Source organism: Tupaia chinensis, unplaced genomic scaffold (assembly GCF_000334495.1).
Source record: "Tupaia chinensis unplaced genomic scaffold, TupChi_1.0 Scaffold000355_1, whole genome shotgun sequence".
In the NCBI taxonomy this organism is placed as follows: Eukaryota; Metazoa; Chordata; class Mammalia; order Scandentia; family Tupaiidae; genus Tupaia; species Tupaia belangeri.
The window spans coordinates 9,358,815-9,372,897 of record NW_006159850.1 but is presented as its reverse complement, the minus strand read 5'-3'; the positions used below and the strand labels follow the sequence as shown (position 1 = coordinate 9,372,897).

General features: G+C 42.1%; 1 protein-coding gene across 1 annotated transcript in view; it reads left to right on the top strand.

Annotated features, from left to right (window-relative positions):
• Positions 1-14,083, top strand: part of WWOX (WW domain containing oxidoreductase) — a 1,095,008-nt gene that overhangs the window by 808,823 nt on the left and 272,102 nt on the right. The gene's annotated exons all lie outside the window — the stretch shown is intronic.

The following is a 14,083-nucleotide window of genomic DNA, read 5'->3' as shown; positions in this document are numbered from 1 at the left end:
CAATTAAAAAATTGCTTTCCCGTTTTCTTTATGCCCCTTTCTATTTCCTCCACTACAATACACCCAAAGCAGATCATCGTTCATTTGGGTGGTGCAGATTGAGAAGACCCTTTCATTCATGCAGCACAGAATTGGGTCACCTGGTCTTTATCTTGGCTGGCCAAATTCCCTAAGAACTGAATATTGTGTATCTGCAATTCAAAAGACCCCTTTCACGGGAGCCTGGGAGACTTTTTCCATCTAAATAGCTTAATTGTTACTCTACAGGGCAATCATAAATGTAAATCGACTTAATATGGCTTGATTGCTAGTAATGATTCTGTCCCTCTAATGATGCTAGCCAATGAGCCTACTCAGAACATCACCAGAGACGCTGCCCTGCAGATCAGTGCACAGATGTCATCAGGGTAGTGGGCATTTCCCATGTTCTAAAATATGAAAAATTGCAGTGTGACGTTGCTAGTTCGTGTTAGCAAAGTAACCGCTGATGTTACCATTCATTGACATAGAAGACAATTGGCTCTGCTTTTGGGTAAAGAGCTTGTCTTTGTCTCACCCCAGCCAAAGCAATTCTTTACATTGCCTTACCAACTCTCACCCCCTCATCTGCCTTGATTAAATATTTGCTTCCTGGCATAATTTGGAAAGGAAAGTTGCTATGTTTTACAAGTGTGTATAGCTCCCAAATCTCCTACTTCCGATTTTTCATCTCTGTCACCACAGCTTTATAACAAGATGCACATCCAAGGAAGAAAAATGGAAGAAGCCTGAATTTTAATTTGCTATTTCTTCACAAACACAAAACACCCTAAGCTCAATCAATGCCCAGAAATGAAGGCCAATAGATAATGATAGCGGAGCCTCATATTTCCCACCTATTGTTTCAGACTCTAATTAGGAAAAGGGAATTCGGGACCATTGTCCTCTCCGGGTGTGCAGACATGATGTTATCACTGTGTTTACAGAGGTGGTCAGGTTCCCAGCACAGCCTACTGCCACACAGATAACCGTCCCATCTTGATAAAACAATGCCCTTCACCCAATCCTAAACACAGTGCCGGGGAAGACCTTCTGCTGACAGCGGGGAGGAAGCCACGCGTTAACAAACAAGTTTGCTCACCGGGAAGTTGTAATCAGTTCTTTCTACTATGGGAGGTATGATGGATGGGGGCCCCATTTCAGAGGGGTTTCCTTTAGATAATACAATAATACTATGCCTTCAAGAACCTGGTTCGACAGCTGGAAGCTATGATTAATCCTCCAAAAGTCAAACATGGGAAGACTGGCAAGACAAGATTATTTGCTGAGTATAATTAGCCACAATTGTCACTGAAAAGAATTTGGGGTGGGGATTCTGCTCTTTAGAGAAAAAAAAGATGTTGTCCAGGAGGAACTACCAATAGGAAGCCCTACCTTGTAAAAATTTTTCTCTTCTTTTTCTTTAAACAATGATGTATTTCATTTGTTATTATTGTTATTATTTTTTAAAAAAATTGATTAGAAAGAGAGAGAAAAGGAAATTGGGAAAGCAAGCTGCCAGGTCTAGGACTCAAATTGCAGTCAACCATGTGGAAGTCCAACACCTTAACCACCACACCACGTATAGGCCCCAGGATACCCTACCTTATCATTCACTATTCAATTGATTCAGATACTTTTGAGAGGGAAAAGAGACACTAGTAATAATTATTTCAAGACCACAGGCATACACTGGAATTACCCCAAACCAACAAAGGTGAATATTGACCGTGTTAGTAAGAAGACAACCACAGTGTTCTCAGATTTAAGAAGAGTCAATATGATCATGTTGGGGTAAACTCTAAGTTAAATCTCTGACAAATTCTGGAAAAGTTGATCCAACTTTAACCACTCAGAGCCTGTAAAATAGTTTCCCAGCTTTTTTTGTATGAAGTTGCCAGTATTAGACACTTTTAATTTCAATTTGAAGAAAACTTCATCCAAACAGGCTTAACTAACCAGAAAATATAGGTGTGACAAGGGTATCAGGTAAAGCTTGATCCAGCGACATTTAGTCAGGACCCATTTTCTCTCTTTTCCTCTCCCGGTTTCATTTCCTCATCATTAATGCAATTTTCTGGTAAGCTTATTCTTTAGGTGTCAAAAGACAAATATTGATAGCTCTAAAGCACATCTTTCCAGATTTAATACAGTTGAGGAAAACCAGAGGTGTCTTTATTCCTGGGGTTCAATCTGACCTGGCTTGAATTCCATCCCTATCCTGAACCAGTCTCTTCATCAAGGGCAATTTGGAGGTTGGGCACAGATCTGGTCACAGGATCCATGTGGAGCTGGTACCTCAGACCTCCCCAAGCTCAGGGACTAAGTGTCAGGGAGGCTGTGGTTTCCCCAAATCAAATCAGGGTATCATTATTGAAAGAAGGGGCAATGGGTCTGAGGTAGCTCGAATGAAACAAATACCTTTTGTTTTCATATATCTCCATACAGGGACCAGCAGATGGTGTAATGGTTACATCACTGGACTCTCACGTAGTTGACTGCGGTTCGAGTCCCAGACCCAGCAGCTTAAAACTCAGGCTGGGCACATGTGCATGCATGCCCAAAATCCTGAGAGGAGAATGGAGGAGAAGGGATTGCAGCATGGCCCTCTGTCTTGGAGAAGGGGTGATTTCTCACTTTCTCTGTCTCTCACTGTCTCTCCAGTGAATGCATGTGCCCTATAACAAAAATCTCTCTCTCAAATATATATATATATATATATATATCCTCATACAGACATAATCCTGGTTCAGCCTTTTTCGGAGAGAGTCACTTACCTCTATCTGTGTAGTGAGTAGACAAAGTCCGTTAAGTCCAAAGTCTGGGTGATTTCTTTCTTTCTTTCTTTCTTTTTTTTTTTTTTTTAAGCTCATGACCTTATGAAGTCAACAAAACAGTCTATTGAGAATTATTCCTGCCCTCCCAAACCATAGCCACAATCACCACAAAACACATGTAGATTCTCTTACTACTGAAAGAAGCCATCTGCTTGAATGCTACCACTCACCCACTTGTAACTTGGCATTCAATGTTGTTTTTTCCCACATGCCTGTGACTATGAGTGAACAGTGACTGGGCATTCATCACTGTGCCCCCGCCCCCGTACCATCTATCATGCATTTTATAAGAAATATTAATAATTATTTACCTTTTTTATGAATTGAAAAAAAAAAAGCTCATATTATGGATGAACATGCTAGTCCTTGCCTGTCGTAAGGAATACTTAGAGACTGAGAAAGATGGAGGTCTAGGTGGCGGCATGGCAGCAAGGGCTCTGCACCGCTGATGCACCTGGGGAATTCCAGGTTCACATCTAGAACACACAACATGCTGGGCATGCATGTGCCCACAGTATGGGACTGACTGACGCTGGGAAGGGTCACGGTCTGTCTGTCTCTCTCTGCTCTCACTCACTTAAGTAAGAAATAATAAATGGGCTTAAAAATACTGTTATCTGGACCAGCAGATGGCATAATGGTTACATCGCTGGACTCCCATGGAGTGAGCTGCAGTCCGAGTCCCGAACCAGGCTGCTTAAAAGTCATGCCAGGCTCACACGCATGCATGCCCAAAATCCTGATAGTAAAATGGGAGAAGAGATTGCAGCATGGCCATCCCCCTGGAGGGTGATTTCTTGCTTTCTGTCTCTTTGGTGAGTGCCTGCACCATATATTAAAAATCTCTCTTAAAAAAATATTGTTATCATGGGGCTAGCAGGTGGCACAGTGATTAAGGTGCTAGACTCCCACATGGCAAACCATGGTTCAAATCCCAGACCTAGTGGCTTGAAAATCGTGCAGGGTGTGTGTGTGTGTGTGTGTGTGTGTGTGTGTGTGTGTGCGCGCGCGTGTATACCCAAAATCCCAAGAGGAGGATGGAGGAGAAGGAACTGCAGCATGGCCATCACCCCTGTGGGGTGATTTCTTACTTTTCCTCTCACTCTCTCTTTCTCTCTTTCTCTTTCTCTCTGTGTCTTTCTGGCAAGTTCACATGCTCCATGGTAAAAACTTAAAGATAAAATAATACCATTATCCTAAGTGAGATCTCACATACACTTGTGTTTCTCATTTCTAAGGCACCCTGTTGATTTGTGGCTATGAAAACTCCTTCTTCACAGAGTTGGTTTCTTACATATGTGTAGGGTCCCATCATCTCCATTTTCCGACAAAGCTAGTATAAAGCTTGTCACTTTGGTTTCAGGGCCCAAATCTTTTGCCTCTTTGATGAATGTGTTCAGAGATTTCTGCAAGGACAGGCTGGCTGTTACGAAGGCTTATCCTTTTCTTCTGAGACAAGCTGCGAGATGCTTGCTATTATTTCATGTATTCATGGCAGTATTAGTTTCCTTTATTTATATAAGTTTTTGCTATGGAACCAATGCGTTCATCAGAGACAGATGAGGGGGTTGAGAAATCCTCTCTCACTCTTTACATGAATATAGTATGTAATGATTAAATCAGAGTGATTAGTTTATCTGTCATCTCAACTATTTCTGATTACTTTATGCTGGGAACATTCAAAATCTTCTTTTTTTTAGGTAAGCGGAGATATTCAGTAAGTTGTTAGCTGTATTCGCCTTATCGTACTTGGCAACACTAGACCTTGTTCCTCTTATCTATCTGCAATTTTACTCTGTTAATTAACTTTTTTCTCTCTCCTGCCCCTACCTCCAGGTTCCTTAGCCTCTCAGAGTTGTTCTCCATCTCTCCACTTCTGTGAGGTCATCATTTTCAGTTTGCACACACGGGAGAGCATAGGGAATGTCTCTCTGTGCCCGGCTCATTTCACTCAGTGTAATGGCCTCCAGATTTGTCCATTTGACTCAAGTGGCAGAGTTTCATCCTTTTCGACAGCTGTATAGTATTCCATGGTGTTTATAGACCACACTTTCTTCATTTGTTCATCTGCTGATGGACAGGTAGGGATTCTCTACCTCGCTGAAGGTGAGTAGAAGTAACAGCTGAAGCTGAGGCTACATGGTCCTCCAGGCTGAGAACACCACATGTATCACTTCCATCCTCAGGACCCGGAGGTCCCTTTTTATAGGTTAGAAAATTAATCCTGAGAAGACTTAAATTAGTGGCCTAAGCTCTATATCACAGAACTTAAACTGGCTTCTCTTTTCCTTGCCTGCTCCCCATCATCAGCACTTACCAACCCAGGCACTCTGAGTTGATTTTCCTAAGCTCTCTCCATAATATGAAGGAGTGGGGCGTTCTGCTCCCTGGGGTAATCAGAGTAGCTTTCTCTTGGGAGTGAGGGTAGAAACTGCAATTTCAGTCTCAGGTGGAAATGCGGTCACGGTGACGCTAAATGTGCAGCATCATTAAGTGAAGGCATAGCAGCCATAGTCAAGGGACTGGTCCTGTTTACTGTTTCCGGTTCAGATAAAGAACTCACCCCTGCCCTTGTGCTAAATGCAGAGCAGTTGAAATGTAAATGGGGACAGGGACAAGCACAGCAGGGACAGTGTCCACAGTCACCACCACATTTTGAGTGACTACTGTGTGGCTAGCTCTGCGTTGTCTCCTTTGGCACATGGGTTTACTTGAGCCCGTCATAGTTCTAGGTGGCAGAGGTACACGCATTAGCCGATTTTCGCAGATGAGTGAATGGCGGGTCTCAGAAATTAGGCAACTCATCCGGAATCCCACAGAGGGCTGGTGGGAGATTCTAGAATTTGCACCCAGGTAGCTGTCTCCAAAACCTTTGCCCTTGTGTATTTTTCCTCACCCTGCAGGACAAGACCACCATGGGAAGATCATTGTTTCTGGTTCATTTTTTCTCTTTTGATTTATTTATTTAATTCATTTTTAGAAATTAATTAATTGTATTGAATCACTATACATTTTTACAGGGAAGATCATTCTTTTAAAAGGCATCACTATCTTCTAATGATCATCATTACTCCTACACAGCTCTTCTTTAAAAATCTCATTTATTTATTATGAGAAAGAGAGTGGGAGACACACCTCGATACATCTCAACACCATGTTTGCACATGTGTGTGTGTGCACCTGGCATGCACAGGAGACGTTAGTATTCGAACCAGGGACCTTCTCATATGGCCTCAGCATCTTGGAGCATTGCATTACCACTTTATACCACAGCTGGCTATTATGCCACTGTATTTTCTCATGTGGGGGTCTTGGAGACTTTTAATTGTGCCTGCAATCCTGTCTGTACAGTTTCTTAGGGAATATGCATATTATAAATACTTAACATATAATTATATGTATAATTACCAGAGGGCACATGTGCTTGCCAGGCAGAGAGAAAGAGGAGAAGGAGAAAGCACTCCCATGATGGGTTGGGTGTGGTCATGCTGCAATCCCTTTTCTGTTTCTCTGTTCCATTGAGAATTGGGGCATGCACACACAGGTACCAGCATGGTTTTTAAGCCGCTGATGCCAGAATTCAAACCAGGGTTAGTCATGTGGGATCTGGCTCTCTTATCCACTATACTTTGTGCCTGGCTCAATTACAAATATATTAAAGTCCACTTCTGACCTAAAGAATACTCTAGAAATATAGACTACTAAATACAGAAACTTGCTTATTACCGGTTTTATCGTTCTCACCCTTGTGGAAAGGAAAAACTGGAAACACTGTATAGGCTAGACTATGACTGCTACAGTAACAAACATCCCCACTACCATCATGGCTTTCGGAAACAAAGAGTGAGTCTTGTGCATACCACAGGCCCATCCAGTGCTGGCTTCTCTCTTGGTCTTCTGTGCTCCAGAATCCAGGTTGATGGCATAGCCTCCCTGTAGGACTTGTTTGGCAGAGGAAAGAGATGAGATACATTTTGATTCTTCAAGGGAAATGCTAGCTCTCCTTTCTCCCTGTTTCACTGGGCAGAGGAAGTGACCTGGTCACTCCTGGGCAGGGATACATCATCTGCCCATAGAGAGGAGTAAGTGTGCAATGATGTCATCTCCTCTGGGTGCTGACGTGAACCCCTCTTCCTTGCGCCTCTTTCCTGCCTTTCCACACCAAGTCCTAATATCACAGCTGCCAACAGTTCTTTGAATCTGTTCTTCTTTCTCACTGACCCCAAATGTCTGGAGGACCCACCGTCTGCACCCTCACCTCAGTCATCCTCATCAGTCACGCAAACCCCAGGAAAGCAATGACTGTTTTAGTGTCTCCTGCCCAATAAATGTCAGCTCTGAGTGAAAATGCACCCAATTTTACTCAGAACGTGAAGAACACCCAGGTCAGGCACTTGACCTGCCTGACTGATGTCTTCAAAACCTTCCTTTGTCTTTCAGAGAAAGTAAAGAGAGATGGAGACAGAGAAAGTGTGACCTACTTTTTCTTTTTTTTATCAGCACCATTTTCATCTGCAAAACGCGACTTTTCTCTTCTTATTACGCTGAGCATGAAAATAAAATGTTTTCCAAAAGACCTGGCTTTGGCTGTCGTGAGGAAGGCCAGGGACTTGTTCAAAACTCTGATGAACTCTATGAGCAAATGATTCCAATTTTTTAAAACCATAATTGACTTTCAAACTGCTCTCACTGTCCATGCATAATACGCGGTACTTTTCTACAAATATCAGCAGCAAGGTGGGACAAAACCAGCTCCCAAACTAGCTGTTTGCTTGATATTAAGCTTTGCCAGTCCAATATAGGTCACATTTCCAACCAGATTTTGTGCTTATCTCCACATTACACCTTGTAGCGAGGGGGAAAAAAGAGCTTCTTGACATCTTTTTGAAGAATGGCGCTCTTTAAAAAAACATAAGGGAACTTTTTTTTCAAACACTATAATGAGGGTATTCAAGTCTGCAGGCAAAACAGAGCTGTTTGAAAAGACATTAGCCTCGAAACCGCACTGTGCCAGAATAGATACAGCTACGTCAAAATGCTGCATTTGTTTTGCCATTGCTTTTCACTGACTAAAATCATTTGCTAATGAAAGTTCTGGCTGACAGAATTTCAGCACCTGCCGACGGAGACAAGATGAGTTGACTGGTTATGAGAAATACAATAAAAATGGAAGAGCAAGTATCATTTTGGAGCATTTAAACCCCAAAGTAATCGTAGCCATGGTTCTTAATATCTGATCATTGAAAAAAGAAATGATAGTTTTCCAAGAGCTTTCCCAGTTATTATCTGAATCACATCTCATAACAACTGTGTCATTTAGACCGAGCAACTTACTCAAATCCTCATTTTACTGATGAGGAAACCAGAGCTCAGAGGGATCTCCTGCATTCTGGATGCCTTACAGGTCATGAAGTAACAGAGAATTCCACTGTTGGGCAGGTCTTCTAACTACAGCATTGCAGTAAGCAGAGTGCATGTGTGCACTTTAGGAGGGCTCTGTGAAGAGTGAGGGGACACCAATAAGGTAGACGATACAGTCCCCTTCTCATTTCTCATGTCTTCTGCAAGTTTGAGAATTTCCAAAAGCACCGTCACATTAGATCATTTGCTAGCGGGACTCACATGGAACTCACTGAAAGTTATACTCACAGCAATGAAAATTTTTTTCTTTTTCTTTTTTCTTTAGATTTTTGCCACAGGGGACATATGCTCGCCAGAGAGAAACAAAGAGAGGGAAAGTGAAAAATCACCCCCTAGAGGGGATGGCCATACCACACTCCCCTCTTCTCCCTTCTCTTCTTGATTTTATGGCACATGCATGTGCCTGACATGTTTTTCAAGTCACCAGGTCTGGGACTCGAACCATAGATTCGGCCATGTGGGATCCAACACTTAACCACCATGCCACATGCTGCTCCCATACTAGTGAAACTTGTATAGTATGTTAGCAGTTTTTCCTACAGATCTCTTAAGAGAGGGGGTATGTTTTGCTCTTTTTTGAATCCAACAGTGTATTGCCTTTTCCTATTAGAGTAAATCAGTCATGTTCATTTTGTTCTTCCAGAATAATTTTTATTGTTTCTGCTTTGGAACTGTCAGAGGGAGAATTCAGAGGGTTCACAATAGTGGCCAAACTGATTGTCAAAAACTGTTTATTAATCATCAAGGCTCTAGTTAGAGGAGGAGGAGACTGGGGAACCAGGGAAAAATACCTAAAAGGCTTTTGAAGCTTGTCATGAAGCTATGAATTCACAGGCATCATACAAAAGAGCTTTCCAATGTGTTTAGACAAACTGTATAACCCTTTAAGATCAGTCTTTGTTTTAAGTTTGCTTCTTGGGTGTGGCTTTTAAAGTTGGTTTGAAAAATAGAACTTGCTGTTTAGCACGTCATCCTAAAAAATGGAACTTGTCTATCAAGAAATATTTATTGAAAAATAAGGACAATGGCATAATGGAAAGAATCTATGCTTCTGAGTCAAAAAGTCTCACTTACAACTTGTCTCTCCTATACTCCCAACTGGTTGACCTTGAGCAAACTACTAAAACTCCTTGCCACCTAGTTTCCTTATCTGTAAAATCATCCTGTGGTTGTTAGGATGAGAAAGCAGATACTGGTAAAATATATAGATCACAGTCTTTTTTGAATGTTTGGAAAGTGTTACTATTTACAATGTGTCTTTGATATTTTTTTCTTTTTAATAAGAAGCACATTGCTCATCTCTATCTGATACAAAATATGCCCCTTGGCTAAGCTTTATTTAGGCCACAGAACCAAGCTGGTTATTGCTGCCACTGGGTGGCAGCGTACTGGGGTTGAGAAAACAACCCCTCAATTGCTCAGAATATGAGCATGAAGTTCTACAATGGAATCCCAGCAAGACCTATACTTCCCAGTTATTGTTTGAAAGGACAGCTCTCAGGAAAAACATAACAATAAAGGAAAGAGTAATAGTTGCCTTCCTTGGTCTTAAGAAATGCCCTTATACTTCAAAAGTGTCCTGCTCTAAGTTCTAGGCATCTTGACCAGGAACCCACCTGCGTGTGTTATTTTCTGCTTATTTCCACTGGGGTACCATCTGTATAAAACAGAAAGGGTAATATTACAGGGAAGAGATGCATATTTTATAATGCATTCCTGTTTCATCAAACTGTAGAGAACTCTTTTTCTCAATGAGAACCGGGTTTTCCACACATGTCCTTCCACATGTGTCCCTTGCCAAAATTTTAGGTGGGAAGATCCCCCCACCCCCCTTCAAGAACTGTCGTAATATTTGGTTTCTTTCAGGGGATAAAGATGCCATTTGGTTTTGCAGAACTTTGGCCAACAAGAAAGGAGGGCAGCCTCGCTCAAGCCCTGGCCCTCACCTAATAGGGACTGGTAATTTCTTGATTTACTCATTTTTCATTGATCCCACCCTCGCCAACAATGACAATGAAGGTGAAACGTGGGACGACTGCAGACCGTGAATGTGGCTGGCCAGAAAGTCTGTGAGCCAGGACAGGGAGAAGAAAAGGGATTGGTGGTGGAGGGCAGAGCTAGTTGTAGATGTTAGAATCTATGGCCAATTGTGGAAGGAGAGGACTGTTCTTGATAGTTAGGATTTTAAGAAAATAAAGCTTGGCACATGCAATTTAAATGTAGTTCTCCATAATTTCTTTTGCCTACCTATCTTCTAAGTTTGTGTGTGTGGATGCAAGACCACTTGTCTTTGAGAGACAGCAGCACAGGGAACCAGCAGTTAGCATAATGGCTATGTCGCTGGACTCCCACACAGGCGACCGCGGTTTGCGACCCGGACCCGGTGGCTTAAAACTCACGCCAGGCGCATGTGCGTGCATGCCCAAGATCCCCAGAGGAGAATGGAGGAGAAGGGATTGCCGTGTGACCATCCCCCCGGGAGGTGATTTCTTGCTTTCTGTCTCTATGCTTCACTCTCTGGGGAGCCCACGCGCCCTTTAGCGACAACCGCCCCAAAAAAAAAAAAAAAGAGAGAGAGACAGCAGCAAGTGAAGGGATTGATGTTAAGGAACCCGTGTTTGCACATTTTGCAAAAAGCAATTGTGTCCTTTGCAGATGTTCTGTGGCTCCTGGAGTGGTGTGTTGGTTCATTCATTCAAGGCCTGACCCTAAGGTAGCAAACACCAGTATAACCATTACTACTTGTTAGCATGTTGTTGGGGGAATTATTTTTATCTAGAAGATACTTGGTGGAGGCAGCCTGTGTTTGTGTAAAAAGCCTAGAAAACAAGAACCTGGGCAACAAGAGAGAGCTGAGCATCAGCTTTGACCTTGAAGAGGTCATTGTGGCGCTTCCCTGAGCCTGAATTTCCTTCTGTACAAAACAAGCCTGATTTGGGGGAAGGGATAAGGTGTTCAGTACCTGTGTGCAGGATTTGCAATTCCTCGTTTCTTATTTCTTATAAGTTGGCAATCGATTGAGTTTGACTGAGCTTCATGAAAAGGGTATGGCACTGACCTCCATCCCACAGAGCCAGCTCTCCCTTCTCTTTTTATCTGGGCGACCTTGGGCTAGTCATTGAACTCCTCCAAGTCTTAGTTTCTTCATGTATAAAGCAGAAATAATAATCACCAGACACACAGAGGGAGATGCTGCTAGGCTTAACTCAGATAATACATGCCAAAGTTTAACAATGCATTTGGCACATAAGAGATGATCAATGAATATTATTATGTTTTTAACTGCCAGAGGGTACACGTACTCACCAAAGAGAGACAGAGACAGAGGAAGGAAGAAAGAAAGAAGCACATGCCAACGAGGTGTAGTCATGCCACACTCCCTTCTACTGCATTTCTCCATTTGTCAGGATTTTGGCCATGCACGCACCTCCGCCTGGTGTTTTTCAAGCTGCCGAGTTGGGGATGGGAACTGTGGTGGACCATATGGGATCTGGCTCCCTTAAGCACTGGGCTATGGGCCAGCCCAATTCTTTCGATTGTTACCATGCGCGTCTGTCTACATGTCTGTTTGCACGTTGACTTGCGGGGAGGCAGAGACCCTGTTTTTTCCTCCCACTACCTTAGCACATAGCCCAAAGTCTGACTCCAAGTAAGCACCCGATAGATATTTGATAAATGGATGTTACTTGATCTCGATAGTCACATAAATGCTAGCACTGAGTCCACGTTAGTTAACACACTATTTGGAGTTGTGTGTTTTCCTTTAAATCCAGACTGGAGAGAAAGAAGGTAATTAAAGCATAATTATCAGACTTAATCAAGCACTTATTTATTGAGTTTACTTGGTGCCCAGGCTCGCATCTTTTGTTTCTGATTTTCGGTTTCGTTTCAGTGCCCCAGTGTGGGGGAATTTGCCTGTGTCTCCTTGAATAAATGTCTTTCTTTGGAAGGCAGATTAAGTAGGGATTTCTCTTACTATGTTTATTTTTGCTTCTAACTCTGAAATTCAGAGAATTATTCTTTTGCCCAGACACTTCGATATTCTTAGCCATCCCTTTTGCTTAAGTTTGCAGAGATTTGTGCTTAAAACGGAATAAACAGTCTCAGTTGTATGTGTCTGTGTATGTGTGTTATATGAAGTCTTGTTAGAATGCATAAACAAAAAAAATAAAATCATATTCCCAGATCCTGGGTACCGCGGTCCTCTGGACTTCAAAAGCCCTTTGTCCATGTGTATTTACATAATGTATTCTCCATGTTTGGGTTTCATTAAACCCACGAGTTTAATAATAAAATGTTTGGACCTGTGCTTTCCCTGCCACTTTTCTTGTTGTGAATAGTGAATACTGAATTTTTTTTTTTTTTTTTGTACAGATACTTGATGCTTTGGGGGCCAGTTAAAATAGTCGGGAATACATTTCCTAAAGAGGTGAAATGTAAGAATTTCTGAGAATGGGGTCTCTTTGACTTACTGAAAAAGAAATGAGAGGAAAGACAAAATAGGATCACTTGGTATATTGGGCTTCCTTTCATCCACACTTTTATGGGCCCGCATTGCTGTGCTTTCTGTAATGTTGTGTATAAAACATGGTTTGAGTGATCATGCAAGCTTCCGTCTTAGAAAATAAAAAGATATGAACTTGAACCCAAACTTCCCTGTCAGGAGAATTACAATGTGTCGTAGCCCTCTGCTTCATTTGAGTTAAATTTACAATATTCTCCCTCAACAATTACAGCAACCGAAGTCCCCCTTTAAGTTGAGATGTTCGTTAAACTTCGTACGTACGCACGCATATAAATGTGTTCCTCGGGCACGTGATGCACATCAAATATCCTCACATTAATTTTTTAAGGAATTTCCCTTTTGCTTTCAAATCATTGCACTGAATATCCAAGTAGACATCATGTCAAAATAATCAAAATGTATTTAACGCGCTCTCAAAAATTCCATTTAAGAACAAGAACGTGGTTAGGGGGTGATTTTCAGACCGTAATTGAAGTGTAAATATTCAAATTATTTTCATAAACTATTCAGTTCTGTTGGGCTTTTATGTTATCATACAGTGATTTTTTTGTATTTAAGTTTTCTAGCAGTTCTCATTTTTAAGAGCCTCAAGTGTCCCATAAAAAGCAAATACTTGAATTTTCAGTTTCTAGGTACTGCATATTTTTCCTTCTGCTTGCCTTATTTTTATAACGGTGATTTATAAAGACATTACTAAAGAAAGGGAAAGAAGGATTTTGAAGAGTAACTGCTATATAACACTGCTTAAAAATCTATTTCCAATGCTAAGGAGAGGAAAAAAAATATATATCTGGCACCCTATCCGAGTTGACCTGGGACCTCAGTGAGGCAGCCATACCTTGAATCATTATCTTCCAAAAATATTTATTGAGCCTAGTGGAGAAGCAGGGCAGGATAAGATTGCCAGACTCCATTTCCATTCCTGGGGCCTGGGAGTGGGGGCTAAAAGGCCAGCTTGGACCGTTGCCAGTGCAGCTAGCCCGTGGAAGACAGCTTAGAGAAGGAGCTGGAGTGGCAAGTTTCCAGGGGGTCTGTCAAAGATGACCAGGATGAAAGACTGCGATTCAGGAAATGCTATTGTAGCTTGCCACCCAATATCTAGTTGATCCTTCTTCTTAATTACAGATGTTTCCAAGGCATACACAATGATTCAGAATAAAAATTCCACATCCCAACGTCCCTTGCAGGACCCTGTGACCATGTGGCCAAGCTCCAGTCAATAGAAAGGCAGGGATGTGGATTTCAGGAATGTCCCAGAGGGGGCGTGCCTTCTTGCCTTCTC